Source organism: Vitis riparia, chromosome 8 (assembly GCF_004353265.1).
Source record: "Vitis riparia cultivar Riparia Gloire de Montpellier isolate 1030 chromosome 8, EGFV_Vit.rip_1.0, whole genome shotgun sequence".
Classification (NCBI taxonomy): domain Eukaryota; kingdom Viridiplantae; phylum Streptophyta; class Magnoliopsida; order Vitales; family Vitaceae; genus Vitis; species Vitis riparia.
This window is the reverse complement of record NC_048438.1, coordinates 997,197-1,013,306: the sequence shown is the minus strand read 5'-3', so window position 1 is coordinate 1,013,306 and position 16,110 is coordinate 997,197. Positions and strand designations below refer to the sequence as shown.

At 31.2% G+C, this 16,110-nt stretch overlaps 1 long non-coding RNA gene across 2 annotated transcripts; it reads left to right on the top strand.

Moving 5' to 3' along the window:
• The first annotated feature begins 788 nt into the window (after nucleotides 1-788).
• LOC117921202 lies at nucleotides 789-15,415 on the top strand. Of its 2 annotated transcripts, XR_004652301.1 has the most exons (5): nucleotides 789-925; nucleotides 1,630-1,692; nucleotides 2,297-2,438; nucleotides 7,982-8,098; nucleotides 14,759-15,415. It is a non-coding gene; the product is annotated as an uncharacterized LOC117921202 (long non-coding RNA). The 2 variants fall into 2 exon arrangements; XR_004652300.1 differs by lacking the exon at nucleotides 14,759-15,415 and having other exon boundaries at nucleotides 790-925; nucleotides 7,982-8,315.
• Nucleotides 15,416-16,110: the final 695 nt, after the last annotated feature.

Genomic DNA, 16,110 nt, shown 5'->3' with positions numbered 1-16,110 from the left:
ATTCCTATTGACAATTAATGCATATGATTTTTAATTCTTTTATATGATAAAAAATTTATATAAAATAAAATTGTCGATTGTATAACATAAAGTTATATCATAATATAAAATAACAAAGATATTGTAAACTTTGATATAAGTTTAGTATTGTCTCAAGGTTGAGACTCGATAAATTTATGTCATGACTTGAGGTACGTCTTGTCTAATTGTTTTTCTCTATAATTTGTTTTTTACCCCCTTCAATTTTTCTATTTACATCTAAACAACAAAAAAACAAAAAGAAGAAGAAGAAATTTTCACCTTTTTTCTTTCCTTAAAATTTTATTCTCTTCATTTATTTCCCGTAAACCGTTTAGGAATCAAAATATAGCTTAAGGTTTGTACTAGGAAGCCAAAAACTCATTAAAGTTTAATATTTGAGAACATTTTTAATAAATTCATCGAATTTTGATATTTTGGTTCTAAGAAATTATTAAGGAAATGAAAAAAATAAATAAATAAAAAACTTTTTCTTATATTAATTTTTTTAATGTTAAATATAATTAAATTAGTTAAAGACTTTCCTATTTTCAAATAAGTTTCCTTTCTATTAATTTGAAGTAATAAAATTAAAAGGTCAACATCTCATACTTTAAAAAATAAAAAACACTTTTGCACTTTTGACTTCCTAAAACCTATTTTTTTTTATGTTTAAATTAAGAAATAAAATGAAAACTATTAAATATATTTATTATTTAAAAAATTCACTGCATAATTAGAAAAAAGAGAGTAAAATTTCAAATAATAAAAATCCAATTTTCTGCATCCTCTTTGCTCGTGACACCTAGATTCTAAGTTGGTGCTTCTTTCTTCTCTCCCGCTGCCGCGGCCGCCGCCGACGAGGCTCCAGCGCGGCATTCTGGCGGAGGATTTCGGCGAAACTCAAGTACGTGCTGTCCAGTCTGGGCATTAATTTTTTTTTTTCGATTGCTTTTGTTATTGGTTCGGTTTGGTTGCCAAGAACTTGAAGGAAAACTGTAAGAAATTTTAATTTTGGAATATAGCAGCTGAAACTGATGGACTGTTTGCCTTTTAATCGCATAACCCTTTTTTTCTTCGATGTTGCCTTACGCCATATTCGTATACTACTTCTTGTTACTTGTTACCGAATTTGAAAAAGGGACGAACTAGGGTTTTTCGGTGTCTACGGGGTAAATGTTAGGGTTTGTTCGTGATGATATGGAATGGTTCCCTAAAAGCTTTTTTATTTACGTAATAGAAAATTGGGTAGGGAGTTGTATTAACTTTGCAGTAGGCATCTCAAAGATTATAAGGGAAAGGAAAGTGAAGTATGAGGGAATCTCACATTTATTTGTTTGGTTTGCCGTGGAAAATGTGGAGGAAAATGAAATATATCAAATCTACGTTTCCGGGTATGGATTTATCTTGTTTGGTTTGTCATGGGTAGTAGGAGGAAAATGAAATAGAATGAAAACAATTCATAGACAAACATTTTAAATTCTTCCTTATATATATTTATGAATACAGTAAAATTTCAGAATAATTTGAGACAAAAAATTTCTTCATATCAAACTTATTTTCTGTTTTTCTGCCCTTTGAAATTTGAATTATTATTATTTTTTTCCGCAGATCTTGTCTATCACACTTTCTGAGATCTAAATGGAGGAATGTGAGAAATGAAATTGAACTACGGTTTGGTTGCAACCCCTTTTCTCTCTTTTGTTGTTGATTTGCCTGAAATATTGAATTGTTCTTGGATAAAACTAGGGATAAGAAAAATCCTTTGTAATCTTTGTTAACAAAAAATTTTAAATTATTTTGAAATTCTGAAATGTATAACATGTGTTATATGTTCACATTTCTCTGCTTTTCCTTGATAACCAACCAGAGCCTGCATTTGATATTGTTTCCTGAATCTTTTTATTGGAACTTGGATCTTCTTTGTTATTTTTCATTTGAACCAATCTATTCTAAATAATTGTGTTCAATTAGTTTATTTATTTATTTTACCTGGGATTCTGGTAATTGTTTTAGCGAAATTATCTTACTAATTTCAGGAAAGAGTTTTGATGATCAACTTACATTGTTGGTCATCTGCATGATTGGTTCATTTCTGGGTAATTGCATTTGGTTCATATCTGCTAGCATGCTGAACTTTAGATGGTTGCATTGGTGCATTATTGCAAGAATTTCTATATTAATGTGCTTGTTATATGTCTCTTGAACCATGCATCTTATTTTTTCTCATGGATACATCTTGGACTTTATAAAACATCTAATTTATATTTTCTTTCAGTTTATAATGGCAGAAGATGATAAAGATGTCAAGTCATTTAAGGATTTGGGAATATGTGAGCAATTGGTCGAGGCTTGTGTAAATTTGGGATGGAAAACCCCATGAAAGATACAGGCTGAGGCCATTCCTCATGCACTAGAAGGTTTATTCTCTTGCTTAATTTTTTACTATGCTGTTTCTTATTTGCATCTTTCTTAGGTTGCTGAGGAAATAGAGGAAGACACAGAAAATTATAAAAAAAATGTGCTGTTTGTTGATTGCTGTGATACTTGTAGATAATTAATCAGTATAAATAATTCTGAATTAATATTTTTGAGTTAATGAAATTATTAAATTTTGAAATAATTGTAACCTAATTCAAAATTATTTTGTGGAGTTGTTTGCTAAGATTGCCAATTAGAAAATAAGATCAATTCATTAGAAATTAGTGATAAACTCAAAAATTTAATGATACGATTAATGATTGATAAAGAAAATGAAAATTCAAGTGAATATTATGAATCAAAAGAAAATAATCAAATATTAATAACTCAAGAAATATCAAGTGAAAAGTCAAGCTAGGAAGAAGAAGAATCAGATGATCAAAAGGATTGTGATGGTATTTGTGCATGCCCATATAAATCAATAAATTTGATTTCAAAAAATTCAAAAACTCCTTTAAATATTCTTATTTGCAATCATGTGCCCCTCATAAATTCAATATATTTTCATTTTTGGTATATTAAAGATAAACTCATTAGATATTTTATTCATGCTTCAAAAGGTATATTAAAATTTGAATTTTCTCTACAGATGGAGCAAGAACGGATAAAGTTTGGGAAATTCACTCTTCCAATGTTTTCTAAAAGTAATCTGTCTTTTCAGATTCATAAAGATATAGAAGGATTAGACAGATCACAAAAATGCATTTTAGACAACCTCTGAAATGCAAAAAATGATATTCAAAAGTTAGAAGCTTTAAATGTTGTCTTTTCATTTTAAACAGTTAAATGATAATTTAGACAGTTTTCCTAACCCTTCAAGTTCTGATATGCATTGCATCCCAATGGATACAGATCTTGAAAGTTTCAATTGCAGGAAAAGTGCAGAAGAATTTAAAGCTACAATTTCGAAATGAATTTCCAATACTTTTTTATGAAAACTTAGAAAGCCTAGAATTTCAAAAATCAAGATTTTCATTTTTTAAGCAAAAGAATTTGAATCTCCCTCAAGATCTTAAACAGATAATGAGTCAAAAGGCTTAAGTTACAGGGGAAACTAAGCAAGAACATGTAATGCAATTTCTTGCTGACTGTATCACTTTTGGAGTTACTATTCAAGGGATCAGTTTCACTTGGATTACTCATTATGACAACACCAATAATGATTGTCCAAAACTTGATCCCTTATGTAGGGAAATTCCATTAGAAGGGCATGACTGTAGTGTGCTTTTACTTACAGTATTTGCAAAGGCAACATTGACTTAGACAGTTACAAGCCGGTAGTCATCAAGTTCAACAATGAGTCAATAGAGCTAACCCCTGCTCTCTTCATGGATTATGGATTGTTTTATCAACTAATTTTCTTCCATCCTGATCAAACTGATGGATTTGGAAGAAAATTAGCAGTTTGTGTTTTAAATGTCTTCATCAAAGATTTCAAATCAGTTGAACTCATTATCAAAAGTAAGCCTCCTGAATGGTCGAATGATGGAGGAGTTTATCCTGCTCAATATCTCATCCTTCTCAAAGCCAATCATAGAAAACATCAATTGTTTGGTACAAAGATCCCTTGACCCTGTACTAAAGTCAGTCTCAAAAAACAAATCAGACATTGGAGGTCAAGAATGATTGCAAAAAAATCTTGATTCTGGGATTTATAGTTCTTCTAACTATAATCTCATCATCGAAGACAATATTCAAAAGATCATCTTTGCAAATGATTTTTCAGAAGTCCCTCTTCTGTTTCAAACTCAATTTTCTTATCTTGTTGATAAGTAAAAAAAGGATTACGTCATTGAAAATGAAATTCAACAAGTTTTTGAAAAATATCTCTTAGAAATGCTCAATTAAGAGATATCAAGAATCTTTTGTACATCTGTATCTTTGTACATTTGTTCTCTTGTATTTATCTAATAAAATTGTGGAAAAAAATGTATAAAAGAATGCGTGTAAAACGCAATATATATATATATATATATATATATAAAGAAGATATTGTGAAGATTGCGTATAAAACGCAAGAAAAAAAACACTATTCAAATAGTAATAAATAGTGGTAACTAGTGTTTTTTGTCTACCAATATTGAAGTGTGTCAATTTGGTGATGTGTCAAATATTGTCAACAATATTAAGAAAGTCATGACAACTCAATTAAATCCTACAGCTGTGTGTCAATCTGTCAAAGATGAAACATTATTGTTACAATATAATCCTAACAATAAAAGCGAGAGAATTTTAGAACACTCTATGCTTGCACTCTTGAGCTCTCAGGATTTCCAACTCTGCCTGGTGATGAAGATCACTTTTATATTGGTAGACAAAGAACACTATTTGACATTATTCATTATTATTTGAATTGTGTTTTTTTATTTTTTATTTTTTTTATCTTGCATTTTATACGCATTCTTCACAATTTCTTCTTTACATATATATATTTTGCATTTTATATGCATTCTTTTATACATTTTTTTCCACAATTTTACTGGATAAATACAAGGGAATAAATGTACAAAGATACAGATGTACAAAAGATTTTTGATATCTCTTAATTAAGCATTTCTAAGAGATATTTTTCAAAAACTTGTTGAATTTCCTTTTCAATGACGTAATCCTTTTTGTACTTATCAACAAGATAAGAAAATTGAGTTTGGAATAGAAGATGGACTTCTGGAAAATCATTTGCAGAGATGATCTTTTGAATATTGTCTTCGGTGATGAGATTATAGTTAGAAGAACTATAAATCTCAGAATCAAGATTTCTTGCAATCATTCTTGACCTCCAATGTCTGATTTTTTTTTTTGAGGCTGACTTTAGTACAGGGTCAAGGGATCTTTGTACCAAACAATTGATATTTTCTATGATTGGCTTTGAGAAGGATGAGATGTTGAGCAGGATAAACTCCTCCATCATTCGACCATTCAGGAGACTTGCTTTCGATAATGAGTTCAACTGATTTGAAATCTCTGATGAAGACATTTAAAACACAAACTATTAATTTTCTTCCAAATCCACCAGTTTGATCAGGATGGAAGAAAATTAGTTGTTAAAGCAATCCATAATCCATGAGGAGAGCAGGAGTTAGCTCTATTGACTCATTGTTAAACTTGATGATTACTGGTTTGTATCTGTTTAAGTCAATGTTGGCTTTACAAATACTGTAAGTAAGAGTACACTTACAGGCATGCCTTTCTAGTGGAATTTCCCTACACAAGGGATCAAACTTTTGACAATCATAATTGGTGTTGTCATAATGAGTAATCCAAGTGAAACTGATCCCTTGAATAGTAACTCCAAAAGTGCTACAGTCAGTAAGAAATTGCATTATATGTTCTTACTTAACTTCCCCTGTAGTTTGAGCCTTTTGACTTATTATCTATCTAAGGTCTTGAGGAAGATTCAAATTCTTTTGCTTGAAAAAAGAAAATCTTGATTTTTGAAATTCTAGGCTTTCTTCAGAAAGTGTTGGAAATTCATTTTGAAAATGTAGCTTTAGATTCTTCTGCACTTTTCCTGCAATTGAAACTTTCAAGATCTGTATCCATTGGGATGTAATGCATATCAAAAATTGAAGGGTTAGGAAAACTGTCTAAATTATCATTTAACTGTTTAAAATGAAAAGACAAAGCATTTAAAGTTTCCAACTTTTGAATATCACTTTTTGCATTCCAGAGGTTGTCTAAAATGCATTTTTGTGATATGTCTAAACCTTCTATATCTTTGTGATCTAGAAGAGTGAATTTCCCAAACTTAATCCGTTCTTGCTCCATTTGTAGAGAAAATTCAAATTTTAGTATACCTTTTGAAGCATGAATAAGATATCTAATGAGTTTATCTCTAATATACCAAAATTGAAAATATATTGAATTTATCAGAGACACATAATTGCAAATAAGAATATTTAAAGGAGTTTTTGCTCTTACATAGGAGGGAACCCCTGGACGTCTCATGGATCATCTCTCCAATACAAAAGATTTTTCTCTTCGCACAATGAAATACTTGGTATGATTCTGTTATATATTGATTTGAACTACTGAAAGTTCATTTTTGCTATTTGTATTCTTTTACCAATAGGGTAGGCACCTAATATTTGCCTTTGTGCAGTACATTTCATGATTAAAATTTCATGTGGTTAACTTCAATCTATGGCAAGGAACTTGAAAAACTGTTGCTGCATAGCAAATCAAAATAATTTTCATATGCATCATTGTCTGTTGATTATCTTCTGGACTTCTCTTATTTTTAATCTGTTATATTAAGTGCACTAGATAACTTTCATCAAGATGTTGGAGAAGGGAGAAATGCATGTAGGTAAATCCATAATATAATGGTTAGAAAATGATGCGTGTTCTACAAATGTCTATGCTGTTAAAGCAAATAGAAACAAGAAGACCAAAATGCATCTCAATATTTTTCTTTAACCCTACAGTGTCTTTAATCATATGGTTTCTTGAAGGTATTTTTAAGTGCCACCTTTCTTTCTTATTGCATATTTCTTTTTTAAATTTTTGCTTGGGAGAAAAGGAAGTTGAGAACGGTACATTGTTAAAATGCCAAGGGTAGTTGAACTATGCTGTATGAGGAGTGTGTGTGTGTGTATCTTCTGCATACTGTATTGTGAAACTAAAAAATTCAACAAAAATGAAATAAATCATTGTTCACATATGGGTGTAATATGCATCATGTTTTGTATCTGAGATACTGACTTATGCCTTTAACTCATACTAGAGTTTCTTGGAGAATATAGTTTGTTTTTCTGTAGTGCATAATGAGAAGCATTCTGCTTGTTCTGATTATACTAATTACTATCATCATATTTCTGTAAGTTGAATTTATGATATCATTCAATGTTTTTTCTATAATTTAATTGGAAATATAAACTAATTTATTGTACTCTGTATCCTACCGTTACAAGTTTCAACTTAATAGCAACTGGGTTTTATCATATACCAATGATATTTCTATGCTATTTAAATTTCTTTTCATTTATCAGATTTGCCATACTTGCGGAGGTATTCAGCCTTACATTTTAATTTCTAAGCTTTTGAGCTTTTTACAATGATTGTGACTTTCTTATGAAAAAAAAGTTGCATAATTGTAATGTCTATACTAATGACTAGATAGACTGCTGCATATTTTTCCTTTTGACCTTCCGTTTTGTGTTTGCTATTGGTCATTTCCTTGGGCAATTTATGAACTTTGTATTTATCATGAATTTTACTTTGCTCAAACTAAATAACATTGCTTGTGAAATCTATCTATGTTCTTATATGATTAAAACACTGGCATTGGTGCTAGTGTCTCATAGAACAACCTCAAAGAAAATGAATCACACTGGGGATGCTGGTGTCCGATATTGTTACATCATATCCCTTGTCATCTATTTTGGCATGGCTCAAAAAATGCCTAAATGGTGTCTTCATTATATGGTTCTGCTGTTAATTGCTTTTTGTTGCCAGTTACATGATCTTCTTGTGTGTTGGTTAGGTTTTGGATGAGGTAGATAGGCTACTGAACGAGGATTTTGAGAAAGCAATTGATGAAATTTGAAGTGTTATCCCACATGAGCCAAGACATTTATTTTTTGCTACTATGACAAAAAAGGTATTTATTTAAATGTTTCTCCATGTCTCCAAAAGCATATCCACATTCCATTATCATAATTTCTTCAAAAGGCCTTGAGGCCTAGCTCAAGCGGTGAAGGGCTGGGGAGGGTTTGTGGAAGGTTTCAGGTTCAAGTCCCATTGGGGAGAAAAATTTACCTATGCATATTACAATTCTTCAAAAGCATATCCATATCCCATCATTATGATTTTGAGCTGCTCCTGTTTCTTCATTATCTATTATTATTGTTATGGGTTTAATGCCCTCAAGCATGATGGCATTTGAATTATGGTATTTTCTTATTCAATGCACATTTATTTTAATATTACAACTAAAAATTAGTGATGGTTGTAACTATTAATGCTCAATTTGTGTTGATAATTCTGGTTCTCACTTCTTATAGGAAGCCTCTTTGATAATCTCTCACAAACTTGTTTTCTAGAATGATTTTTCTTCTTTAACAACGATGTGATGAATTAACAAGGTTGAAGAATCAATGAAATTACCTTTGGGAGGGGGTGGTGTTAATGTCCCGAATTTAAGACCTTTTGGAACTAATTCAAATTATCCAAGGTTTAATCAATTGCATATTATGAGCCACTTGGTTTATGTGAAAACCCATGTGGCAAAAAATCACAAGCTGATTGGCTGCAAAGAAACCCCACTAGAGTAACTAATAAGTCATAGAGTTTTACCAAGTGGCCTTCTTGTTAGAATTTTAATTATTTTTTAAAATTTTTAGAACTCTCTTAATTATAAAATATTGGGTAGAATATTTTGATTAGATATCTTATTTAGTTAATAGTCTTTAAAATTGTAAAAGCTAAATATAAGAAAACAACAGTCAATTTTCTCACCATAAAATGTGAGTAGCCTTACCTTTTGGAAATATAAGAAAAGAGAATATAAAGAACAGATAACTATGTTCTTTTCCTTCATCAAATCATCCAATTTTACATATTTTCTTGGATAACTTGATTAAGGATGGGTTAAAAGACCTTCTTGTGGATGTGCCTAGAGAGGTGATGCTATTGCCAATCAATTGGGGTTGTATCTTGGAGCGGCTATTGACTACTTGTGCCCGCACATAAGGAGGTGATAGTGACTTTAGGATAGTGTGCTTAGAAAAGAGGCACATGAACACTCATTATCCTAAAGTTGCTATTGCTTCCTTACTTGTGGATGTTGATAGTTAATAACCTCTCTAAGATACAACTTCACTTGGCTCATAATGACGCCTACTCTATTGGCACCTCTACAAGATGACTTTTTAACTTGTCTTCAATGAAGTTGTTCCAAGAAAATATGTAGAATAGAAGTAATCAAAATGGAAAAGGAAGACTAAACTTGATTCATTTGATGAAGGAGAAGAAGAACAATGTAGTTTTCTGTTATCTATAATTCCCTTTTCTTAACTTTCCAAAAGGTAAGGTTACTCATTTTTTATGGTGAGAAAATTGAGCAATCTTCTTAAGATATTCAAAGCGGTCTTCTTTGTTCCATCCCAGTTGTTGGAAAGGTAAATAGCACTATAAAAACCAATAGACATGTTTGACTTTTGTAGTCTTAAAGACTATTGACTAAGTAGGATATTCAATTAAAATATCCTACTCATTAAGGTAATATTTTATAAAGGGAGCTTCAAAAATTTTAAAAAATAATTTAAATTCTAACACCTTTTTCCCATCCATTCCTCATAACCTTTGTAATCTAGACTTTTAGGCACTTCCACGCTCAATGAAGTCACTAATATGATCAATCTTCTTTTTAGTGAACACAACTTGAACTCCTCAAAGACATGTACCTTTGAACTCCTTTAAGGGACATAATATCCCCCCAAAGATTTCAAGCACTAGGAATCTAGGCGGATCAAAATCTCTCTAAGATAAAAGGGTTTAAATTTTAAAAAAAGAACTTAAGACTTTTGAAACACAAATCCTGAGTCAAATATAGAAATTTATAAATTTCAAATTTCCAATATTTTTCCAAAGGTAACCTGCCCAAAGTGAGGTTTTTTTTGCTTACAGAAAATTATCTCACAATTTTTCCTTATCAACTCCTTTAATTTTGTAGTTTTGAAAGACCAAAGTGACCTAGAAAGATCGGGAATATCCTCCAATAATAAATTTCTAAAATTTAATTTTCCTAAAAGTTCTCACAGTATGAAAACTTCACTTATCTAAAAGGATTTTGATTGGCTAAACAAAGAATTTTGGAAATTGAAAGACATTTTTAAATTTTAAAAATGAATAAGCATTGTCTCAATCTATTGAAAAGCAATGTTCAATCAATTTAGGTCTTCTATCAATTGACATAAGCACCATATATCAGGGACAATTTTCTTTCAAAAAGTTTATAAAAACACTCTAGAAATTTACGAAAAACATTGTCTTAAAGAAAACAATTTGTAAGAATTTTATATTAACTTTCCTAAAAATAGTTTAAATCTCGTATTTTCAAACCAATTTTATTTGTAAAAATTTTGAATGCAATAGAACTTTTTCTTTTTTAAAATGCACTTTCACAAAATATGAAAAATTTTAAACCTTCAAAAAAATCTTTAAAATGCAATTAGGATTGAAAAAAATTCTCAAATCTCTCATTTTCAACCTTTTCCTTAGATTGAAGAATCTTTTTCACATCTCCAACTCAATGTGCAATTTTCTACAAAGCGATAACCCAAAGATTGGACGTGGGTAAAAAACATGGACTCAAACTGTTAACAAGGACAAGAACTACTAAGTCAATATTGCCTACTCATACCCAACTTGAAGAATCATTGCTTTGGAGAAAGTTCGCATCAAGTTGAAACTTTGGAAAAAAATCTCCAATTAAAGGCAAGAATTGAAGGTGTGAGATTTTGGAATTTTTATGTATTCCTAATTGCATCTTTTGAAGTGCTTTTAAAGGTTTAAAACTTATAATATATTTTGAGATTGCACGAAAGAGTTTTATTCCATTTGAAGTGTCTACAAGTAATTGGTTTGAAAGTGGGGAGTTTTTAAAATGTTTTTAGGAAGTTTCATTTGGATGAAATTCTTACAAATTGGTTTCTCTAAGACAAATTTTCATAAATTTATTAACTTATTTTATAAAGTTTCTTTAAAGAAAATTGTAGCAACCTTAAGGTTTGACAGTCAAGATTTGTTTTTTTTTTTTTAAATAATTTTTAACATGTTTTTTAATTTTAAAACTATTTCTTTAACCTATCATTTTTTCATAAATCAATAAAGTTTTGATATTATGACAAATTTTAGGAAATTAACTTTAGGAATTTTTTATTAAAGGATATGCCTAATTTGATCTCTTTAGATCTCTTTTTTTCTTTTAAATCAACAAAATAAAGGAATTAGTAGTGAATAATAATTGAGATATTTTTGCAAGAAAAAGTCATTTTTGAGAAGATATCTTTATAAAGTTTTGTAATATATGCATAAAAAGATAAATTGTTTTCACAAAAATATAAGGAAAGTTTGAGAAGAATGATGTAAAGGATATAGTGACTTCCATCCCAACCACCTACCTTGGTCTTCCTCTTGGACCTCCCTACAAGTTTTCTATGGTTTGGGAGGGGGTGGAGGAGAGGTTTCAGAAAAGGCTAGCTTGGTGGAAGCGGCAGTATCTCTCAAAAGGTGGAAGACAGATGTTGATTAAGAACATTTTATCTAGCTTACCCATTTACCATATGTCCCTTTTTGTTATTCCTAAGAGGGTAGCAGCTAGATTGGAAAAGATTCAAAGGAATTTCCTTTGGGGTGAGGGACCTTTGGTTAACAAGCCCCATCTTTTGAGCTATTTAGTTGTTTGCTTAGAAAAAGTAAAAGGAGGGTTGAGTTTTAGAAGTCTTGGAACTTTTAATAAAGCCCTTTTAGGGAAGTGGTCTTGGATATTTGTGACTAAAAGAAATCATCTTTCGAAATGGGTAATCGTTGGCAAGTATGGGCAAGAAGATGAGGGTTGGTGCATGAATGGGGTGAGAGAGAGGTATGGAGTGGGGGTTTGGAAGGCAATCAGAAATGGTTGGGAGGTTTTCAAAGTTAGAACGCATTTCAAGGTTGGTTTTGGGAACAGGGTGAAGTTCTGGAAGGATAGATGGTGTGGGGATGAGCCATTAAGGGATGCTTTCCCAAACCTTCTTCTATAGCTTCCTCTAAAGATGCTCAGGTGGCTAATGCTTGTGATGGTGGTAGCTAGAACCCTAGGTTCATTAGACAATTGAATGATTGGGACCTGAAGGAGGTAGACAACTTCTTTGAGAGATTGCATGGTCATTCTCTTTCTATGGATTTTGAGGATTTAGTGGAGTGGGTTGATATAAATAGTGGTTTTTTTTCTGTTAAATCTTTTTACTCCTCCTTGGCTAGTAGGGGGGCGGATGCTTTCCCTTATGATATAGTTTGGAACTCTTGGGCCCCTGTTATAGTCAGCTTCTTTGCTTGAGAGGCAACTTGGGCCAAGATTTTGGCTTTGGATTAACTTAAAAAGAGGGGGTGGAAGTTACCTAATAGATGCTACATGTGTAAAGAGGAAGAAGAAACGAGTGATTATATCCTTCTTCATTGCTTGAAAGCTCGTATTTTGTGGCAGCTAATTTTTTCTTTATTTGGTGTACAATGGGTGATGCACTCTTCGGTGAGAGGTTTACAATTGAGTTGGGGAGACTTTCTTGTTAGTAGAAAAAGGAAAAAGGCTTGGAAGGTTGCTCCGTTATGCCTTTTTTGGTCCATTTGCAGGGAAAGAAATAAGAGAGCCTTTGAGAATTGTGAATGTTCAAATCATTCTTTTAAAAGTTCTTTTTGGTATCTATTTTGGGATTGGGTAAGATTGTATATTAGGGAAGGCTCCTTGTTGACACTTGATTTTATAGATTGGTTAGGAGCTTCGTAGGGTGCGGTTGTTTTTTGTGTGTCCGCGTCTTTTTGTTTTTGGTTTCTTGTATATATTGTGTATACTTTTATTTTTAATACAATTGCTTTTACATACATATATATATATATATATAAAAGGATATAGTGACTTAGACGGGTTCTAGGAATGGGGTCTTATTTATCTAACCTTTTTATTCCATTCTGAAGTGGGGGTCTACAATTCTCTTTGCCATGACCGTCATTTAGAATTCTAGCATCCCTTGAAGAGCTTTTTTTTTTTTTTTTTTTTTTTGCATGGGAAGCTAGTTGGGGCAATGTTGACCATGGATCAAATTTAGAAGAAAGAGTGGGCATTGATGAATGGATGTATTCTTTGCGAATGTGAAAAGGAATCAATAGAACATATTCTCATTCATTGTGACGTAGTGAAATCGCTTTGACAGTTTCTACTTATAGAAAAAAGAAAAAAAACGTTTTGGCAGTTTTTGTTTTCTTTGTTCGGCATTGCTTAGGTCCTTCCTTCTTTAGTAAAGGACATTATTTTAGGGTGACTTGGTTCTTTTATGGGTAGGAAACATAAGAAGGTTTGGAGAGTGGCTCCCCTTTGTATTTTTTGTTTTGTTGACAATTTGGAATAAAAGAAATCAAAGAGCGTCTAAAAGTAAGGAGCAACAAGGTAAACTATCATCCTTTTCTCTATTCTCCTGTTTCCTTGATGTTTTAGTGAAAGTTGTGTGGATTGGCTGGTATTGCCTGGGTCCTTTCCAAAGACATTGATGGTATGATGGTGATAGCTTTCCATGGTCTTGGGAGGAAACCTAGGAGGCTATTTTTTTTTTGTTTTTTTTTTTATCAGAACCTAGGAAGGTATTTTATTGGCAGGGAGCTACATGTGTGATTCTTTTGGTGATCTGGCTTAGAAGAATGTCAAGATCTTTGAGGACCAATGAAGGACTATGGATGCTCTATGGAATGGAGCATTGGACTATATTTCACCATCATTACACATTTCCAGGATGTCACCTTTAGCATGATTATATGATAGATCAGGATGACTGCTTTGATTACTTGAGGCCAGCTAGAGATAGAGCTGGAGCATGGGCATGAATAGACCAAAATTTTAAAATTTGGTAATTTTATTGGCACAAATTTCCAATACAGGAAACCGCTCTTACTGTTGTTTATGTTTAAGATTGGTTGATAATAGTCAGCTACCAATCAGGAAAAATATGCAAGATTTAGTTGCTTTTAGTCACATTTGATTCCATTTTATACCGTCAATTTTCCAAAACTAGTTTGATACAATTTTTTTTGTCACATTCATAGTTCTGAAAGTTGAGAGTCAGATGGGAAATTTTTTGTTCTTCGGTGACTAAAGAGGCCCTTTTTTGTTTGATAACTGTGCGAAGAAAATGGACATTTTGGAGCATGATGTGATTGCCTATCATTGAAAGCCTCTATTATCTAACCAGTTGGTTGATGAAGACAAGGGAGAGAGGTTTAACAATATCTTTGAGATAATTTCATTTTGTGCTTGAATGATTCATCAAGGTGCAGAGTTTTTATAAATATTATGTGTACTTTCTTGGAAGTCGGTTATATACCAAGCAAATGTTCTCTCAAAAAATTCCTCAACTCCTAATTAGTCATCACAAGGAAGGGAAGTCACGCCTCCCTAATAAAATGTTCTATTGATCCTGGTTTTATTTTAGATTAATATACCATGGAAATAATCATTTGTCTTCCCTTATTCTACCATTTATTAATTTGTAATTTTGGAACCGGCCTACAGGATTCCATACCTTGAGTGGGTAGAACTGCTCGTGCAGGAAGATCTGGGGTAGCCATCTCATTGGTGAATCAGTATGAGTTGGAATGGTTCATACAGATAGAGAAACTTATTGGTAGGCACCACTCTCAACATTCCAGGAAAAAGGTTGCTGGGATGATATAAATTTGTGCAACTAGTTTGAGAAATAGTGCTTAGAATTTCATAGATTGCCCTTGCCCTCATGAAATTTGTTGTCCTGGGCAGATACATTAAAGGTCCTATGTTGTATGCTCTCATGGCAACATGGTTTTTAGTTAGTAATGGTTTGTTTGGAAATCATTTTTGACAACAGTTTTATGTTCTTGAAAATATAAAATAGTTTTCAAATTTAGAAAATTAAAGAGAGTGGAGGCAAGAAGAAACGAAAGGGAGGAGAGACGATGGCGATGAAGAAGTGGACAGATGCATAGCTTCAAAGAATGGCAAGTCATCAAAGAAGTTGAAACGATGATAGTGGAACTGCTACTTTCAATTATTGTCTCTGTTTATATTTATTATTATTTATTTTTTTTTTTTATCTCAAAGGAATGATATTGTAGTGACTAAATATAGACTATTTGCTGAAGTTAGACCAAGAAAATAATTTCGAAATTATTGCATTAAACGTACAAAGAATTGAAACCCATCTTCTCAGAGTTTGCATTGTTAAATTGTTTCATTTTTATATAAAAGAATTAAAATAAGTAAAAAATGAGTTTGTAATTTGTATGCAAAAATAATTTATTGATTTTTAAATTTTTTTTTATTGATTTTTTTTTAAATATTTCAAAAACCAAATATAGCGGAAGAGGTTCGGTAGCTTTAGAAACACTTTTCAAAAACTGAAAGTAGTTGAAGATTTATATATTAAAGAATATTAATAGACTTATATACAAATATTTTATAAGAACATTTCTAATTAGTATTTATTCTACCATTATTGTTTGAATATTTTATATTTTTTCATGTTTTTTAAATAATGTTGTGGAATTTTTTTTTTCAAAAAATTAAATCTTTTTTTTTTGTTCCTAAGTATATAACAATAAAAATTATTTTTTTTAATAAAAAAATAAGAAAACAAAATCCCATTTGATAATTATATAATAATCACACAAAAAAAGCCTTTTTCATGACTTTATATAACAATTTCATCCTCGTACATTCAACAATTTTGATTCAATTATTGAAATTATGAGATGAAATTTATCTTGTTTGTATTAAGTAGCCAATGACTCTCTCTAGTCTATGGCATCTAATATACGTACAAGAATACGTGAAGATAGACAATGGGCTCAAATCCATAAATAATTAACAAATGATATCAGTGCTGATCC